Here is a 20,410-nt window from a genome sequence, read left to right on the forward strand (position 1 = left end):
GTATTTAATCCTTACTTAACGCTGATGTTTATTTTATTTTAGAGTTTAAATTAATCAGCCTCAGGATACAAAATTAGATAAGGCAAAGATTTAGCTCCCCTGGAATGATTCATTTCATGTCAAGCTTTCTTAACTCTTTGGCTTCAAGGGAGAAGTGTCCACATACTTCTAGGCAGAGCTGCCCAGGGGCTAGCCAGGTGAACAGCTGTGCTCTCTCCTCACCATTCTCCCAGCCAGGGCATAGCATTCTTTGACACAGGGGTTTTTAAAATACATTCTTTTCCATCTTAACTGTAAGAGAGCCTCACAAAAGGAAAGAGATAATATGAAAGTAGAAAAAAAAGTCAAAAGAACCTCCCTATAATTCTACCGCCTGAAGATCACCATTGTTACCATCTGGACATGCTTCCTCTCATACTTGTCTGCCCTTTGAAACAGTTACGTGATGGTACAAACATATAGACCTGTGTACAGAGCAATGATATCAAACTTTCATGTACTTGCCAGGTAAGCGTAATGCATAGTAGCTTTATGGCACGTTTGCTTCAGAGTACATTTTTGAGGACATGATACAATACAGCTTTTATTGATGCTTGACTTAGATGCCCCTTAATGTAATCCACTTGCCTCTTTCCTCCCCACAATTCTGAAGTCAGTGCCTACCCTTTCCATGCACCTGTTTTACACCGAGTATGCATGTGCGTGAAGAATACAGTCTTTTGTTTATTTTTGAATCTTTATACAAACAGTAGCCTGTACATATCCTTCTGAATATGCTTTGTCACTTCACCAGCATTTTCCAGAAGGGTATAGAATTCATCTCTGACAAGTGGGTGGTACTCCCCTCCTCGGGCTGCTGGTGTCCTGGTACCCTGGTGAGGTGATGTCTTGGGACATGTCCTTTATCTCTGCCAGTGAGACGCGGCCCATGGGTGTTTGAGGCTGCCGTGCACCATAGGCTTTCACCCGCGGCTTGCAAAACTGTTTGCTCATCTTCATCAGTATTTGTTGGCACACCTAACATTTTGTCAATCTGATGGATGTGAAATAATATTTCCGTGTTTTCCCCTAATTACTATGCAGTGGCACAGCCTGCATTATATTTGTTAACTTTTGAGTTTCTTCCTGTGTGAATTGTTTCTTTGTCTCTGGCTCATTTTTCTGTTGGGTTTTTTGGTTTTCCCTTGCTGACTTGTGTCATTTTTTGTGATCTGGAAATCAGTGCTTTTGTGGCCAGATCCTTTTTTATGTATTATGTTTGTCTTTTTTCCTATGTTTGTCTTTTAACTTTATTCATGGCTTCTTGTCAGATCAAAATGTCTGCTTTTAATATTTATTAGTATTTTCCTTGATGGTGTTTGTTTTTTTGTGTTTAATTAGAGAAACACCTTTGTCTGTTTACTCTATTGTCCTAAAAACAGTATCCTACATTTTCTTCTAAAAATTGAAGATTTGTTTTTTATCTGTCATTTTTAATGCTTTAGTTATGTGTTTGGTAGGAAGTGTGAGGTAGGGATCTGTATTCAGTAGCTGCTATGCATCACAAATGGCCCCACTTATTGGAATCCTACAGTGATAGGCAGGTGTCTGGGTTGGCCCGGCAGTTTGGCTCAGAATACAGCAGGTGTCCAGCATCACTTTTCCTCTACCACCCCCTCCCAGGCCAGGGGCGAGCCTGGGCACGTCCTCCTCCTGGCAATGGCAGAAGCGCAGAGGGCAAAGAGAGGTGTGGAGTTCCCTCGAGTCCCAGGTTCGGAACTGCCCGCTGTCGCATCCACCACGTTCTGTTGGCCAAAGCAAGTTGTGTGGCTACACCAGCAGCTGAGGTGCAGGAAGTTCACGTGTGGTCCTCATCTCCACTGGTTATCACAACGCACATTTCAGAAGGTGCATTTGCAGGTGGGTGGATGCAGGAGACATTAACTCCAAGGGAGGAAGTGAACCAAAGGTCTTTGACGTGAATGATCTGAGTGTTTGTGTTGATTACTTGGGGCCCCTTCCTGAGACATGTTTCATCGATCGCCATTCTCTAACTTGGGCATTCTGAGCAGCAGCCTGTGAGCAGGAGGCTGTGGACCCCTCTGGACAGAGATTTAAGGGGCAGCATGTAGCTGATCCTTGTTTTCTTTTCTCAGCTTCTGGAACTGTGCCAGCACCTTCGGGATAGGTGTCCATCTGTCTGAGTCCCTGGGTGACTGTGATGAGCCCCCAACTCCTGTCTCCCCCTGTTGTCCTGTGACAGATGTGAAACCTGAGTGGAGCCAACTTTGTTGGTTAAACGCTGAGATTTTTCTATGTTCCAGCAGCATGAATGGTCTGTCCTGACTGACGCGAGGTCCCACTGAATCCTTAACACAGCCAGTAAGAAACGTTTATCTCACAAATGAAGGAAATGAGCCTTGGGGAGGTGAGCAATGGGACTATGCTCTTGCAGTGAGGGGTGGCATTGGGATTTGAACCCAGGCCTGTGTAACTTCAAAGATGGGGGCACTTGACGCGATGAGCACTGGGTGTTATTCTGTATGTTGGCAAATTGAACACCAATAAAAAATAAATTTATTATTAAAAAAATAATAAAATAAAATAAAATAAGAGAATCCAGCAAAAAAAACAAAAAAACCTCAAAGATGGGGATGAAAATAAATTGTTGACATCTGAGTTGCTGGATGGTGCTGGGAAGTGTTTCTGGTTCAGAGGTAGAAAGAGGATTATAGGTCATGTCAAGTTACTCCTTTTGTAAAAAAAAAACCCAGGAGTTTCACATGTGATGATGCACAAGGTTGTTGGAAAGTGGAAAGGGCCAGTGGGTTGGACTTTGTCCTTTGTGACCCTGGAATGAACCTCCTGTTAGAAGCCAGCCATGACCAAGACCTCACAAGAAGCTGCTGCCTCGGGGTGCAGCTTCCCAGATTCTCTGGGGTCTGCTGTTACAGACACACCCATTCAGCAAGTGCTCACCGTGTGCTTGCATGAGCACACCACCACTCTGAGCCCCAGAGATGAATAGGGCTTTGGTTTGCCTTCGGCTCAGTGGGAGGAAGATGGTTCCCTTCCTCAAGGTAGGCTTCCCTCCCCAACCCCAGAGAGGGTTGGGTGCGCCTGTGCATTTTCATAGAGCCCCATGCAGATCTTTATGCTGTGATACAATTGCTGCTTAAGAGGTCCTTCTGCTCAGACTGCACGCCCCCTGTGAGCGCACAGGGGACATTTCACCCCAGTCCCTCCTGCTCTTACCCTCTGCCTGCACATAGTAGGTGCTCAACAGACACCGGGGAGGGAGAGAAGGAAGCATATAATACACCTGTCTACCCCACTTGTGAACACAGGCACATGAACACATGTACATAAATGTTCACGTGTATCACAGATACATACATGTCAAGTAGGTGTACGTACACATGAACACAAATGTGACATGTAAGCATGTGTCCCTGTGGCACATGTGTACACAGATGCACAGCCCGGCTGCAGCTTATGGCTGGGGGGAGGAGGGCTGGTCCTTGGGCTGACTTTACCTCTGGGTCATGATGCTTCTACATTCCCACTCTGTCCACACCACCAGCAGTTAGGAAAATTCACTTTGCTCAATCATAGGCTTTACCAAACCTTTCATTCATATTTTAGAAGCAAGTATTTTCCTGGGCAGATAGATTTATTTATTTATTTAATCTTTTTAAAAGATTTTATTTATTCATTAGAGGCAGAGACACAGGCAGAGGGAGAAGCAGGCTCTCTGCAGGGAGCCTGATGCAGGACTCAATCCCAGGACCCCAGGATCATGACCTGAGCCAAAGGCAGATGCTCAACCACTGAGCCATCCAGCTATCCCAGTCTGGGCAGTTTTAATTTTGCTGTCAGATGCTTGGTTCCAAGGCCAGAGGGGCGCTGTGAGATCATGACATTTGGCTGAGCACTTTCTGAGGTTTCTGTGTTCTGGCTGAATCCTGTTGATGAACTCTGAGAGCTGAGGCCTGGCACCCCTATTCATGCTTAGTTTGGAAGGTATCTTCTGAGCCACCAGCTGCTTGCCACGGAGGACACTGTGACACCCCCTCCCGAGGTGCTACATGCCCTGCCTGGCTGAGGCCTCTCAGCCCCTTGCCTCAGGCACACTGGTCTGCGTGCATGATAGTGGGGCCCCAGGAAGGGGTGCCCAGGGCATGCGCAAGAAGCAGGAGTGGGGGATCCCTGGGTGGCTCAGTGGTTTAGTGCCTTCGGCCCAGGGCGTGATCCTGGGGTCCCAGGATCGAGTCCCACATCAGGCTCCCTGCATGGAGCCTGCTTCTCCCTCTGCCTGTGTCTCTGCTTCTCTCTCTCTCTTTCTCTCTGTGTATCTCTCATGAAAAAATAACATCTTAAAAAAAAAAAAAAGAAGCAAGAGTGGTCTTGGGTTGATGCTCTTTCTGGGAGGAGCTGGATGCCCCTGTAATTTGCTGGGGTAAGGTCACCTACTGAGGCATATGGAAAAATGGGTGATTAAAAGTGAGTGATTACAATTCTACACCTGGGCTTCCCCTTCACTGCCCCTGGAGTCCGAGTGACTGTGCTCTTGCCCATGAAGAGCACTTGGGGAGCAGGAACTGTGCCTCGCGGCCTTGTCAGAGACCAAAGGCGTACTGAAGTCCCCTCAGGGTTCTGCAGCTAGATGGGAGGAAGGGCCCCACCTGTGGTCATAAGCATCCAGGAGACATTTATAATCAAATTACTCAGGGCCTTGGGAGCTTTGGCCCAGCGAATGCAAAGTGAAGGGCATTGGCAGATCGGGGCATGGAGGCCTCTTGTGGAGTTGCCAGCATTTGGGGGTAGGGGGGCTTGCCGTCTCAGCAGCGTGTGGGTGGGGAGACTCAGGCTTTGGGCAGACGCAGCACTGGGTCCTCATTTTGGCTTTGGAAATGCTTCTGGGCCATTTTGTCACAGCCCTGGCCTCAGTTCCCTGCTCTGAGAAGTGGGCTGGACCGTCTGCTCTACAGAGCTGTCCGGGCAATGCCTGGCATTCGAGGGGTCTAGGTGAGAATGGGGCTTTGGAGGCAGGCAGCATGGACCCCGCCTGAAAGCAAGCTCTCTGCCCTCTGTAATGGAAGTGATGACAGTTCCTCCCTTTTCCTTAGGCTGCTCTTCGGCGCTGCTCACACAGAGGACAGGATTCTCTTCCTCGGTCATCCCCTTGACTGATGTTTGCTGCAAGCCAGCGCCACAGGAGGGGTGTGGGGTGTGGGGGCCAGAGCCAGGGGTTGGCCTTGTGGTGGATGGGAGGGCAGCCTGTTGGTGCTGAGGCTAGGCTGCTCGTGGGTCCCCAGAGCAGGGCTCCAGGCAGCTCATGATCACTAATTTCCCTAGTAATTATGGTAATAACAATAATCATGAAGGTTCATTTGCTTTCAATGTGTGTGTGCATGACATGTCATTTTGCAGGAGTCATGGGGTGGTTAGGTGGTGCTTGGCAGGGACAGGTTGTCTTACAGAGTCTGTGGCATGGGGAGGGGTTGTTGACCAAATTTCCCTGGATGTAAGGGGGGCAGGCATATCAGAGATTAGACAGAGGGAGAGGGAGAGGGAGAGCGAGAGAATGAGTGTATGCACACACATCCAGTACCGTGCTGCATGGGAAATTCTCAAGCAAAGATTCACTCCCCCCAGCACCACCAGGCTGCAGATGCTGTTGCAGATATGGCCAGAAGCAGGGGAGGGATCTGGGCTATACTACATGCCTGGCAGGAGCCCAGAATATTCACTGAATGTTGCACAGATGGATGTGTATGTTTGGGTGTGAGGGGACAGTCAGAGGCTGTCCAGCCCAGATAGACCTGAGCAGCAGATCCTGGGGGTGAGCACACAGTCAGGATGAGGGTGTGTATGTACCCAATAAACCTGAGCAGAATTTTAGGGGTGAGGGTCTGGAGGCTCATGGAAGTGGGATGTCCTTCCAAAGTTACACCCCACTAAGTGCAGGAGGTGAGACCAGAGCTCATGTCCATCTGGGTGTCTCATGCCCAGGGATAGACTTGGCCATGGCAGCAGGTGGAGGCAGCTCGTGACAGCAGGTCTGGCAGCCATGGCTGACTTCCAATGCTGCCAGGAAGGCTTGCAGGGATGGGGCAGGCCAAGCCTTGGGTTACTAGGTATTAGACTATGTCTTCCTCCCATCACCCCCATTCACATATTCAAGTCTTAACCCTTAGACCTCAGAATGTGACCTTATTTGGAGGTAGGTTTGTTGCAGATGTAATTGGTTATGATGAGGTCATACTGGAGCAGGGTGGCCCATATCCCATAGGACTAGTGTCCTCATAGAAGGGAAGTTTGGCCATGGAGATACACACACAGGGGGAATGCCACGTGAAGATGAGGCGGAGATCTGAGAGATGCTGGTACAGGCGGGTCATCACGGGGGCTAGGCCTGGGACTGATTCTCCCCAAGAGCCTCCGGGGGGATCTGGCCCTGCCGATGCCTTAATCTTGGACTTTTGGCCTCCAGACCTGGGGGATGATACATCTGTAGTGTTTAAATCAGTCTGTGGTTCTTTGTTCTGGCAGCCACAGCAGCCTAATCCACTGACCCGGAGTCTCCAAAATCCCTCTGGTCAGGGTGGGGACAGCTCGGTTGGGGGTGGGTGCTGCTTAAAGGGTTGAGGAAGCCGGGAGATGCCATCTATGTCTGAGCAGAAGCTTTCGGCAGGCCAGGACCGGGTCACAGAGCAGTCAGTGGAGATTTGCTGGGAGGCGGAGGAAGGTGGCTTGCGGGAGACTCAGGGGTGAGGGAACCTTCTTGTCCCAGGCCTCTGTCCCCCAAGGACTAAGACGGTTATTTATTTATTTATTTATTTATTTATTTATTTATTTATTTATTTATGATAGACACAGAGAGGCAGACATAGGCAGAGGGAGAAGCAGGCTCGCTGTGAGGGACCCTGATGCAGGACTTGATCCCAGGACACCGGGATCACGACCTGAGCTGAAAGCAGATGCTCAACCACTGAGTCACCCAGGCGTCACTAAGATGGTCTTTTAGTAGCAATGTTATTTATTAATATGCTAATAAATGTTGTCTCATCAGGTTACCGCATGGCCAGAGTGGATCTGCAGGTACTAACCAGCGGGCCTCTCAGTTTTCCTGTCCACATAGAGAGTTTTGGCTAAATCCTTTTTTTTTTTTTTTTTTTTTTTTTTTAAGATTTTATTGAAGTAGTTTCTACACCCAACGTGGTGCTCGAACTCACAACATAACCTGTAGATCAAGGGTCACATGCTCCTCTGACTGAGCCAGCCAGGTGCCCCAGGAGAGTCTGCTGTATCATTAAACAGAACCACAGGAAGGTGCCCCAAAGTGAGTGGCGTCCTGCCCACCTGCGGGGACGTGACATTGGGTGCAAACAGCCTCTGTGCCAAGGATATATCTGATCATTCACTTGTTTAGCCAGTCTTCAGTGAGAACTTCCTGGATGTCAGGCACTGTCCTAGATGCTGGGTGTACAGTGGTGACTAAGACAGATGAGATCTCTGGCCTTGGAAACTTCCATTCTCATGAGAGAGGCAGATCATAGAAAAGTTAAGATAATTTCAGCAAGTGACAAGGGCTGAGGGGAAAACAGAGCAGAGTTCTGGAACTCATGGAGCTAAGAGACAGAAAGGTCTGCCTCAGTGTTACTGGCAGGGAGACTGGATTGGCGAGGGCCGGCCAGCCCTGCAGGAAGGGCATTTTAGGGAGAAAGAACAACAAGTGCAAAGGCCCTGAGCCGGGTGTGGCTGAGCTGCACGGACAGGTGAGGGCCACCACATGGCAGCTGAGTGACCTCCCTTCTTGGGCATCAGCTTACGGAAACTCCTACACCCCCCTGAGGGGGCCTGATGGATGGGACTTCACAGCAGGGAAGGGAAAGAGTTTCCCTAGAAGGGGTAGAGGAAGGACTGTTTCATTAGAGAGGCTGGTCACCGCCACCCTCTGTGAGGTCTTTGTGTGCCACGCCCTGTCCTTAAACTTGTTTTGTTTAATCCTTGCCCCAATGGAAAGTAGCATAGTGGAGGAGCACAGACCCTGGCACCACTCAGTCTTTCTGGTGACCTTGAAAGTCCTCTTCTTTTCTCTTCCTTCAGTTTCCTCACTGGGAGGATGGACTGATGATGGCTCCCACCTCAGGGGGTTGTTCACACTTGTGAAACACTTAGAGGACAGTGTTTGGCACTGAGCACTGCTGGCCCACTTTCCAGATGAGCAGAATGAGGCACAGAAAGGGAAGTTATGCTGTGCACCCAAGGTTACTGGCCAGGCGGTGGCCAAGTCAGCATCGAGTCCAGGTCACCTGGTCCCACTGGAGCTACTTACCCAACCTGATGTGCATTTTCCACAGCAATGGCTTTACCATGAGTGGAATGGTATGGTCCCCACATGGCCTCTGGCTCTTCTCTTGGGCTTACTCTTATCTGCTACCTTATCTTTCCTGGGGCATCATGTTGCTTGGCTCCACAGATAGACTCTTTGGAGGCCCCCTTCAGACCTGCTCTGTCCCCTGATTGCTGACCCACTGCTCTCTCCTCCCCTCCTTCCACACCCCATGAGGGGCATGGGATGGGATGACAATTGCATAAACTCAGAAATCAGCCCTTGGCACCTATCTCACCAGTTGAATGAAACTAGGGGCCTGAGACTATTTGCTCCATAATTAGCCCAGGATGAGGATAAATCCTGAAATAAGACATAGCTAAAGATTTACCCAACTTCTCATCTGGAGTCCATCTTTCAGGATCATATCCTGGCAGGATTGCAAAAACATATTCTTTCATGGTCCAGAAAGTCACATAAATGAGTGAATTGAACCCACTCTGATACAATACAATAGAAAAGTGGGTAGTATGGATAAATGTAAAATATTTAGGCTAAACTTCCAGTCTTGGACCACCATTTGAGACTCCTGGTAGATAGGGAATGGGGAGGCTGACCCCCTCAGGGATGTTGTATAAGACTGCATGCTCTAAGTCATGAACCTGCCAATGGGGATCACCACTCTCCATGTAATAGGGGTTTGATCAAGTGGACAGTCACAAACATTTTGGCAGAGGGCTGTGTTCTAGAAGCTGAAGCCATGGTCCATCTTTGGACTGACATTTTGATTAGCAGGCTACACATAAATCTCTGAGTGCCCTGAGAAATGAACATTGGACAATGTGACTCATGGCAGAGGCTGAAATATCTAGCAGGATTGCCTAGGCACAGAAAAGCAATAGACAAGGAGCCTGTGGCTTGTGGCTTTCTCTCTCTCCCACCATGTCTCTGACCAACATGCTCTGATCCCAAGCACACTGTGTGGTACCAAGATTGACTCAAGAATCAAGAAGAAATAGAAAGACTGAGGAGTCCTATAATATTAAGAAAATGAGATCTTCCACAAAGAAAGCACCAGGCCCAGATGGTTGCATGGATGAGTTTTACAAACTTTCAAAGAATTGATGATTCTAATCATGTGCCAAACAAGTGTAGCTGGAATATTACTGCCAATTTTTCACAAGCCACATTTCAAAAACCTGTTAAGTGTGAAGGTTGATTGGCATATGTGTTGGAAAATCCTCAAATGTGGGATTCCTTGGAATTTTATTTTACTTTTTAAAAAGATTTTATTTATTCATGAGACACACACACAGAGAGAGAGAGAGAGAGAGAGAGAGAGAGTGGCAGAGACACAGGCAGAGGGAGAAGCAGGCTCCATGCAGGGAGCCCGATGCGGGACTTGATCCCAGGTCTCCAGGATCACGCCCTGGGCCAAAGGCGGTGCAAAACCGCTGAGCCGCCTGGGCTGCCCTCCTTGGAGTTTTAGTGTTAAGAAAAAAAGGGCTTGTCTGCATTAACTTTTCATTTATTAGTAGTTACCAGTTATTGAAGATTCTCTATGCATTTATATATATATACTGCTGTTTTACGGGCACAAAGGCACATTATACACATTATTCTGCACCTGGCATTTTTACCTTAGAACATACTTTTGACATGGTTTTTGCGTGTGCTGTCTTTATTTCTTATTTCAAAAAAATTAGCTGGAAATTCTTCTGGGTGCTAATACAGATGTCTATAATTTAAATAATCCAACTTCCGTTGAAGAACATTGAAGGTATCTCTGGACTTTTGTTCATTAAAACAATAATTAAATAATTATCCTTTGAGCCCTCCATCAATGTTGGGTGAGATCTAGGTCATTGGAATCAATCTTAGTCATACATGATTCAGACATGAGGAGTGTGTCTGTAGGCTAAGTTTCTGGAAGTGAAATTGCTAAATCAGATGCATTCATTTGGAGCTTTGGTAGACATTGTTCAGTCACAATCAATAAAACTCTACCAATTCATAGTTGTAGCAGCAGTATTTGAATACTGCTGTAACTACTGCAACCATGTTTTATCAAATTTTTGATCTTTGCCAAGCTGCTGGATGAAAAAGTGAAAAATACTATCTTGTAACTTTATTTTGATTTTCTCTTTTTATAGGTGAGGTTGGTCATATTTTCATACATTTAAGAGCCATTTAAAGTGCTTCTTCTATGAGCTATCATTTTCTATTGGGCTTTTTTCTTTACAGATTTTACAGGGACTCTTTATTTAATACAGAAATTAAGTTTATATATAAAGGAATTGTAGATGTCTTTGTGGTTTATCCCTAGGGGAAAAAACAAAACACTCTATTTATGGTAGCTTTTACCCAGCAGAAAAGTTTCACCTTTATGTGGTTGTTTTAGTATTTGTTCTTTTGTGGCTCCCAGATTTTGTATCTTTGTTAGAAAGACCTTTCCTCATTGTGAGATTGCTTTTTTTTTTTTTTTTTAACTGTGGTCATCAAATCCTTTAATAGTTCCTTCCTTCCACCACCCTCTGTCTCTGCCTTCTTTCTTTTCTTCCTTTTCCCTTCATTTAAATCTTTGAACCACCTGTTATTCCTTAGTGTAAGGTGTGAGGTAAGAAGACAACTTTCATATTTTTTTTTTCAGATGGTTCCTGAGTTAGATTTATTTCTACAACACAAGTCAGAGCCATTTCCTACTATGGATATTTTGGACACACCTCCTGCTACCAGGGCATAAAGCTGACTCCTGCTCCTGCCATTTTGGCTCTAGCTCGACCCTCATACTCATGCGGCCCAAAAAATAAGACATGTGCTTCTACCAGTGTCGCTCCCACCTTTTCACCTAGGGGGGGTAGGTACTGGGATGCAGGGTGGGGTTAGCAGAGAGCAGGGCAGATGCATAAATCTGCCAGGAAACCAGACCCTTGGAATATGTATTTCCTATGCAGAATATAGGCTGCTGTGGGGGGACATGTCTTGGAGGGGCTTGGCCAGATGATTTCTTCTCCTCTCTCCTCCTCCCCTTCCTGGGAATGCTCTCTTATTCTCTCTCTGGCTTCTGTATGTTCTTTGTTCCCTGCCAGGGCAGTGCCAGTAAACTTTGTCCAGAGGATCAGGGAAGGCATCCAGCTTCTTGATATTTACCAAGTGCAATGGCCCTAATACCAAACCAAAACACCCACCAATTAGATTTCAGATTATCCTTTGAGCCCTCCATCAATGTTGGGTGAGATCTAGGTCATTGGAATCAAGAGATTGGTGTCCATCCATCTATCCCTCTGCCTCTTGGATGCTGGCTATGTTGCCTGCTGATGTTCTCTGGAGCCCCCTGGTCCTGATGCCCTCTGTGCACCTCCTCCCTGTATCCTGGTAACACTTCCCAGCAGCCTCCCTCCCTCCTGTGCTCAGGTGGTGTTTCTGGAGCAGGTCCCTGCCAGAGATTATCTTGGCAGAAGAAGGATGAGTGTTATCCAGACCTTAGACAGGCTGTGTGAACTTCAGAGATCAGATGAGCTGGGGTGCATCTCCTTGTGTTCTGTGGCCTGGATGCACCCCTAGTCATCTATACCCTGCAGCCAGCAGGACCTGGTGCATTCAGATAGTGCATTATGCTTCTTATCTCCCCAGCCTGGGTCACATTAATCATTTTCTCAGGGCCCCACAGATATGTCAGCTCATTTTGGTTCGCACCTTTTTGAGCGCCAGACTTGGAGGTGTGGTTGTGCAGGAAGTGGTGCTCAGCCATCCTTTTCTCTAGCAGATTCTACTGCTGGCCAGCTGGGTGCCTTTAGGCACGGACATGACTGCTGTGCCTCAGTTTCTTCATCCACAAAATAGGGATGCTTTTAGCACCCACATATTAGGGGTGTCTTGACAACTGACTGATGTGCTATGGAAAGGTACTCAGACTGATCCTCTGTTTCCCATTAGGGCTTAGCAATTACTGTTCTCTCTGGTAGGAGGTATCAACTATAACCAGCTTCCACATAGTTATCTTGGGTGCTTTGGAAGAGGGCAGATGGTCAGTACTCCCTGGGAGGGGAAGGACACACACATCTGCAGACCTAAGTTCAAATTCTGCCCTGCCACTTGCCAGCTGAGTGACCCAGGACAGGTTACCTTCCTTAAACTCTCTGAGTTTCAGTTTCTTTAGATGCAAAGAAGGGATTAGAATGCCTGCTTGCAGGGTTGTGGTCAAGGTCAGAAGTGCCCAGCCTGGGGCCTGGCACACAGGGAACACTCAGAAAGAAAAGGCAGCTGCCTCTGTGAAAGCGCTCTCATCGTGGTCCTGCTGTGGCCTGGCTCTCCTCCACAGAGACGGCTCGTGCTTTGGGGCTCACACAGACATTACCGCTTCTGAGTCACAGCCCCGATTCCCACTGCTATTTCCTAGCACCTAGAAACAGTCTCCTTGTATGCACCTGACCCCTAAATAATCCTTTCCTCTGGGGACCACTGGGGAAACTGAATCTCCTCTCACAGGGGACTTCCTGACTTGGGGTCAGTCTGGGTTTTGTGGCTTTCACGACAGCTGCTTCTTCCTCCACCTCTGGCTCCTCGGTTGCCCAGAAGGCAGTCTCAGGGCTGGTCTGGCCCATTTCTACACCAGTTTAGCCTGCTTGCACCTCTGCACCCCTGCAGGCACAGGTCTCCAGCTGGGGATGCCCTCCCTGTCAACTTCAATGTCACACTTTCCCAGCCCACGCACCGCCCTGCCTGGCCAGCCTGACCCTCCTCAGCCCTCTTTTCCCTGTCCTTGTGCACCTGGACAGGATGGGGCCCCTGGCACCACCCCTCCCCCCCGTGCTAAGTGCATTTCCTGCATCATTCCAGAGACACCCTTGCCCCACTTTACTGAAGAGCAAACCAGAGGAGGTCGGAGTTCAACCGTCCAGCCAGCAAATGTCACAGCCGGGTTTGGACTCAAGTCTGTCTGATGCCAAGGTCATGCCGCTTGTGATGATGGATACACCAGGGGGCTTCCTGGTTTACCCCTGCAGCCCAGTTCTGCCTGTCCTGTCTTGGCTCCTCTGAGAGCCTGGTGAAGACCATCGGGAGGCTCTGCGTGGTGTCCTCTACTGGGACACAGTCTTGGGAGGTGGGGTGACGTGAGACTAGGGGGCCTACACCCCCAGCTTCAGTTACTCCTGCTGTTTCCCCCTCTGTAACCCACCCGAGGTTCCCATTTCCAACCCTGAACCTACCCAGCCTTGTGGCTCTTGTGCTCTCCTTGACTTTCAGCTGGGGGTTGGCTGGCATGTGTGGTGGCTTCTCAGGGCAGGCTGAGAACTCTGTGATGGGAAAGGTGACCCCAAGCTGTCCCAAGCTTCCCCATCTTCCCGTAGGCCGAGCTCACTGCTAGATTAATGGTGTGTGTGCAGAGCAGAGATACACATCACTCACCCAGTGCAGCCAGTTTCCACCTCTGTCAGAGACAAATGTCCCTGTCCCAGGCTCCGGGAGTACAGAGCCTGAACTCGGGGAGAACACAGGGACCCCTGAGTCTGTGGGTCCCCTCAGATACCTCTCCTGGGCTGGGATGAGTCTAGAGAACATGCTCCAGTCCTTCCACCCTCCTTCCTAAAGCCAGTTACATCCAGCCAAACAAACCCTGGCCTCTAGTTTGGGTTCATTACTGACTTTTCTAGGCATGAAGATGTTTTTCTATTTTTTACTGCCTGGATGCTCTGGAGAGTTTATTGATTACTCGACTCATCCGAACTGAAGATCTGGCTCTAGCCAGGGGCCAACTGAGGAAGGCAGCTTCCAAGTCTGGGTCCTGGGCTCTGTCCCCCAGCCAGCCCTGTGGCCCATCAGGTTGTCAGGGAAGGGGTTCTTCTGAGGCACTGTCTTGCCCATGAGAGGCAGGAGGGCACAGGGATGGCATGCTGGGGCTGGGCTCTGCCCCTGGCTAGCGTGGTAACCTTGGAGGCTGGCCTCCCCCCTCGTAGGTGCCAGGGCTTCACAGCTGCACTTATGGCCTGTCACTCCTCTGGGTCCCTTTTACAGGTTTACTCGGATAAACCTCACAAGTCCCTCATGGGGGAGAAAGTGCCATAATGCCCACTTGGCAGAGAAAAAAGTAGGTTCTGGAGGCCCCTTGCTCATCTACCTCCTGGGTAATGGTGGATCAAGTGCTTATCAGGACCCAAGCACTCATCCTTGCATAGTAAGTGCGCTGTGAGTGTGAGCTACCGCCAGTCCTGTGAAGGCTCTGTGGCTGACTATGCGCCTGCATTTAAATCAGAGGAAGCTGGCACTCCAGGCACCATCAAAGTCATGGTTTTAGGTGAGGTTCTTCCCCCAGGGATCTCACCTAGGTTACCTCTTCCTTGTCGTCTTTGCTAGAGCCCTAGTCAGATGCGATCTGTACTGGCTGACAGGTGGCGTCTGGGGACCCCTGGTTGATATGGAGGGAGGTCTCCAGTGAGATGCCCCAAGGCTCTGACCTCAGCACTATTCTGAGAATAGTGACTTGGTTGCGAAATACCAGTACTCTTCCTTAGCTCTAAGAGCTAAGCCAGATCTAAATGCTCCATATTTTTTTTGAAAGATTTTATTTATTCATGAGAGACACAGAGAGGCAGAGACACAGGTAGAGGGAGAAGCATCCAGGGAGCCTGATGTGGGTCTCAATCCCAGGACTCCAGGATCATGCCCTGAGCTGAAGGCAGATGCCCACTGAACCACCCAGGTGTCCCTAAACTCTCTGTATTTAAGGAGCCCTCCATGTGTTTCCCTCATTTTCCTCACACAACCCTATGAAGGAGGGTCAACATCCCCCTCTACAGCCAGGGAAATTGAGGCACAGAAAAGCCAAGTAACTTGCTTAGGACCTCACATTTCCTGACGCGTGTGTCAGGGTTCTAACTCAGGTGGTCTGGCCCAAGTCCATGTTCCCAACCCCCTACGGCCTTCTGGGATCACTCAAAGCAGGGAGAGAATTTCAGGTGACAGAACCAGGATTTAAAACAGCTCTGACAGTATCAAGTGATAGAATCGATTCTAACAGGATGAGACTTAACAGGGTAACATGGAAGGTCGTGAGCCTGGGTCCCCAAGCCAGCGGCATGCTGGTGCAGAGGCGGTGCTGTGTGCCAGATGGGAGTGCAGGTGTGAACTCCCCGGGGAGCCGCCTGTCCTGACACCCTGTACCTTTAGTGGTGTTTATAGAATAGTGTCCAGAGGAAGGGGGATCAATATCTGATGAATCCTCTATACAGCTCAGGCCACGCGCTGTAAGGGAGGTGGCTGGAACGGCTGTGTCTGGAGGAGACCAGACAGGCCAGGCCGTCCAGGTGGGCAGGAAGCAGTTCAGAACCACTGGGCCATGCGTTGGGCTCCCAGCATGGAGCCTGCTTCTCCCTCTGCCTGTGTCTCTGCCTCTCTCTCTCTCTGTCTACCATGAATAAATAAATAAAATCTTAAAAAAAAAAAAAAAAGAACCACTGGGCCACCTGCCATGGAGTGGTCCCAGCAAGGCTTCTCATGAGCTTTGAAACAGACCAGAGATTGGCAGATTACGGTCCTAGGGCCAGAGCTGACCCATTGTCTGTTTTTTGTAAATAAACTTTTATTGGAACACAGCCTTGCCCATTCATTGGCGTGTGGTCTCTGGCTTGCTTTGGTGCTGCCAGGGCCAATTTGATGAATCACAGTGGATATCGCACGCCCTGTAGAGCCTCACACACTTACTCTCTACCCCCTTCTAGAAACATGTGTTTGCTCTGGAGAACATGGATAGCTCCACTGCCTGAGTGCCCCAGGTTCTCTTTGCCCAGGGCGTTCATGGTGCTCTTTCTTGGAGGCCTGGGATTCCCTGACCCTGTGTCTCACCAGGTCACCAGGCTGGTCCTGCTCTCAGTCCCGTGGCCCTCTTCTGCCAGGCGCCATCCTCGTGGTTACAGGCCCTGCCTGTTGCCTACTTGCCAAGCCTCATCCTTTTCGTTCACTGCTTCCAGTGGGAGTACAATTTGGTGTGGTTTCCACGCATCTGGTGGACACGCAGGGTGCATGTCCCCAGGCTGACCCCTGTGTCCAGCCTGCGTCCCAGCGATCCCGACTCCCTGAGGCTGATGGCTGCAGGGGGATGAATACCTCCTCACCCCTCCCAGTGGACTTTCCCAGAATGCCTCACAGGTACCTCAGACTCACCATGTCCCACAGTGTCGTCACTGCCACCACATTGGCCAATCTGTCCTGCCAGGCACCCTCCGGCTCCTGGGCTTGGCCCCATTTTGGGTGTCATGCTGTAGTGTTAGGGACAGTCTTAAAGACGGCCCTCACATTGGATGGTTGATGGCTCACTGGCCTTGCAGCTCTCTGAAAGCAGTTTCACTCTTGGGTGTCCTTATAATAGCAACAAGACGCAGATTAACATCAGTCCAGGGAAGAGATACACGGGCCAGAGTCCAGGGACTTTCCAGGAGCTTCCATTGGAGGTTGTAGACAGCACAAACTCCTCCAGGTGTGACATGATGTGTGGCCCTCACACACGGGGTGCTTCCCTGAACCGTGGTGTCTGGTGTTCTTACTGGGGCCCACCCAGTCATGTAGCACCGGTTGGTCACCCACACGCCTGGCTTCCAGCCCCTGCTGAGGTTGAGCTGATGCCCTGCAACCCAAAGCTGCCATCCTAAATCACAGTTAGACTGGTGGCTGAGGCCCCCATTCTGACAAGGACACTCTTACCTTAGGGATCCCCTCCCAGGAGCTGAGGGCAAAGGGCAAAGGTTACATTCTTACTGCACACAGATCACACCTGCCAGCTCCAGTTTATCATGCCCTCCCTCTCCTGGCTCATTGATTCTGTCTTCATCTGTCTGCTGGTCCAGCTTCTCCCTCAAGCTCTTCTTCTGCTTGAGCAGAACCTTCATCCCGTCCTGCTTGTAGTTCCTGCGCCAATCTGCTAACTCATGAGTCTCCTCTTCTTCCCCACTCCATCCTGGGGCGTGCATTCCTGTGGACTGTGCCATCCCACAGCCCTTGGACCGCACTGACCACCCCTCCCAGCTGGCCAGGGCTGCCTTTATGCTGGCTCCCCCTGCCTGGAGCCGAGATGCCCTTTCCTCCTCCTCAGGCTGTCTTATCAAGGTTGATAAGACAAAATGCAGCCCATTTCACATTTGCAGATGATGCCGGCTCTGTGTGGTCAGTCCTTGGGGGACCACAGTACCCTTCTGCAGGGTCGTAGGCCCCAGGAGGGCCGGGACGTCGCTGTCTCACTCGCTGTGGTTTCTGGGGCTGCAGGAACTCCTGGTCCCTGGCAAGTGCAGGGATGCAGGAAGGAATTCATAGAGGAGGTGACACAGGGCAGTGGGACCTTGGATCCCCTCACTAGGGTCTCAGGTTCCTATGGACTCAATGGGGGCTTTGGGCCACAGGAGCCCTTCGGATAAGTTGTGTCTCCCAGAAATGGAGCCCTGTGGTGCAGGTGACTCCAGCCAGGTCCTGCCCTGAGGAACCCTGGTGTGTGAGGCCAGATGAATGCTCCCACAGGGTAGCGCAGGTGCTGTGGAAACTCAGAGCGCAGGACGTCCCGTCAGAGTGTGGGTTGCCCTGACTGCCCTCTCCTAAGGCGGACGCTGCTCCTCCTCTACCTCTGAGCAGCTTCTGGGCCCCACAGGGACAGTGGTCCACTCTGCCTCATTGGTTCAAGTTCCAGGATGCGGTGGAGGGACTTGGAGCCCACAGAGAGTGGCTGAGGAAGGACACTGGGCTGTGCCAGGTGCTGACCTGGCCACCCCCAGACGTCCCACCCCAGAGCACGTCTCTGCCCCTCCTGTTGCCACCCATTCCCTCTCCCCTTGGTGCTGGCTCACATGGCTCGGTGGGCACTCCTGAAAAGTGTGGCTGCTGGGAGGCTTGGTTTTGGCTCCTGTTCCTGCTGTCTGTTCCCAAAGAGGACTTGGGGCCCAGGCAGAGTGGGGGCCTCATGGGGTTGGGGAAAGGAGTGTCTTCTCTGGCAACCGTGAAGCTGGAGTGTCCCCATGACCTGCCACTGGCCTAAGGAATCCCTAACTCTAGCAGTTGTCAGCAGATGCCAGCTTCCTGCAAAGGCCCTTGGGTCCCCCACCTCCATCCCTGCACCAGGGCATCTTGGGGCGAGGTCATGAGGCTGCTTCCTTTCCCTCTGGCTCAGCTTGTGGGGTTCTTTTCCTGCCTCTTTGGCCAGCTGCTGGAGGGCAGGTGCCTCAGGCCTCCTCTGGGGCCAGGACCTAGGATGTGCTGCTGTCCTGTCCCGCTTGTGTTCTCAGGAGGCTGCAGATGTGCTTGTCTGTGCACCTTTTATCTGCCACCTTTGCCATCATATTGAATTATTTTGACCTGTTCCTCACTCAGAGCAGCAGACCCCGAAGGCTGCAGAAGCGGGCACCCAGCACTGGGGCTGGGCACATCCCAGGCACCTGGCAGTGGTTGCTAACAGAGGAGGGAAGGGGGATGCCAGGCTCGGCAGAGCAATAGTCGCAGCCCCCATCCCCATGTGTAGAGTGGTCCCGGAGCCCGGCCATGCTGGGCAGGGTGCTAGATGGGGCGGAGGGACGTCCCGCAGCCCCTATCCCCATGTGTGGAGCGGAGCAGTCCTGGAGCCCGGCCCCCATTGGACAGTGGGACGCTTCCAAGTGCCGCCACCTCCCGGGGCTACAGTGCATGCCTCTGTCCACATGGCCCAGCCAGTTCTGAGCAAGTCTGTCTTCTGCTCCCACCTCCTTGTTTCTGTCCTTTTGTTTGGCCTTTTCACCTAGGTCACTCATTCTGCTGCTGCCTGCCATGTGGACCTCAGAGTCTGGGTGTCAGCATCCCAGCCTATGTCCCAAACCCAGTGAAACCAGCTCTGATTGACCAAAAGTTGGGGGGGGGGGGCAGGGTGGCAGGCAAGTGCCCCGATGTGATGCCTCACTTACCAGAGAGGATCTAAAAATACGTCTTGGATTGAAACCTTTACTGAGTCTTTTTTTGTTTTTTAAAGACTATTCCTCAGAGCAGTTTTAGGGTTATAGTAAAATTGCACAGAAAGTACAGAGACTTCCCACTGTCTTCTCCCTCCCCTCCCCCCGCCTCCCAGCCAGTGTCTCCTGATATTAACAGTCTGCATGGCTGTGGGACGCTGGTGACCGTGGAGGAGCCAACATCAGTATGTTGTTATGAACTAAAGTCTGAACCCATGGTTTTGGTTTGGTTCACTCTTTGTGGTGCTGTTTGCTGGTCTTTCTGTCCTGCCAGCAGAAGCAGACAGGCATAGTGGCTGAAGGACAAAGCTGGGCCATGTGCAGTGAGGACCCTGCATGCATCCAGAAGTGCTTTTCCACATTCACCCAAAAGCAAGGTTCAGTGGCATCTGTGGCCAGGCAGGCTGCCGGAGACTGGCTGCCCTCTGGGCCTGGGTCCTGCAGTGTGCAGGTGGCCTGTAGTCTGGGCTCTGCAGTGTGCACAGCAGCCCATAGACCTGAGCATGTCACTAGAGGTCCCATGGTTCATCTACCTGAGCGGCCAGGAAGACACAGCTGCGGGTCCCCAGACACCCATCCCAGGAACTAGCCCGGAGCTGGAGGAGCAGTGTTGCAGAGGGGGCGGTGCGGGATGTGGGTGCTCGGCCCCTCTCCTAGCCCTTCCCTCCCCTCTGGCTCCTGTGGCCTCTCCAGACCTTTAGCTCGAACCCTGGTCTTGAAAGCACATGGTCAGCTGTTCTGAGGGGGGCACGAGACATCGCAACAGAGTCGGTTCCAATTTACTTTCAAGCGTGCTCACAATTTCTGGAAGCAGAAAGGCAGGTGATGATGGGGTGCAGCTGACACACCGGGTTGGCAGTGGTGGTGAAGGAGGGAGGACAGACCAGGGCTCTGGGCGAGGACACATTTCACAGCAGAGGGACCAGTAGGGGCCTTGCATGTATGAGAAGTGAGTGACCTCTTTCTTAGTATGGAAACTGCCCCTCCCCCTTACAACAAGTCTGTTTTAATCTGCTGGATGGACAGAGACAGTAAGGAAGCAATTGTTCTTATGGTGGAAATATAAATTGGAATCACCTTTTTTGAGGAGAGGGCAATTTACTGACATCTGTCACAATTTAAGATGCACACACCCTTT

Source organism: Canis lupus, chromosome 3 (assembly GCF_048164855.1).
Source record: "Canis lupus baileyi chromosome 3, mCanLup2.hap1, whole genome shotgun sequence".
NCBI lineage: Eukaryota > Metazoa > Chordata > Mammalia > Carnivora > Canidae > Canis > Canis lupus.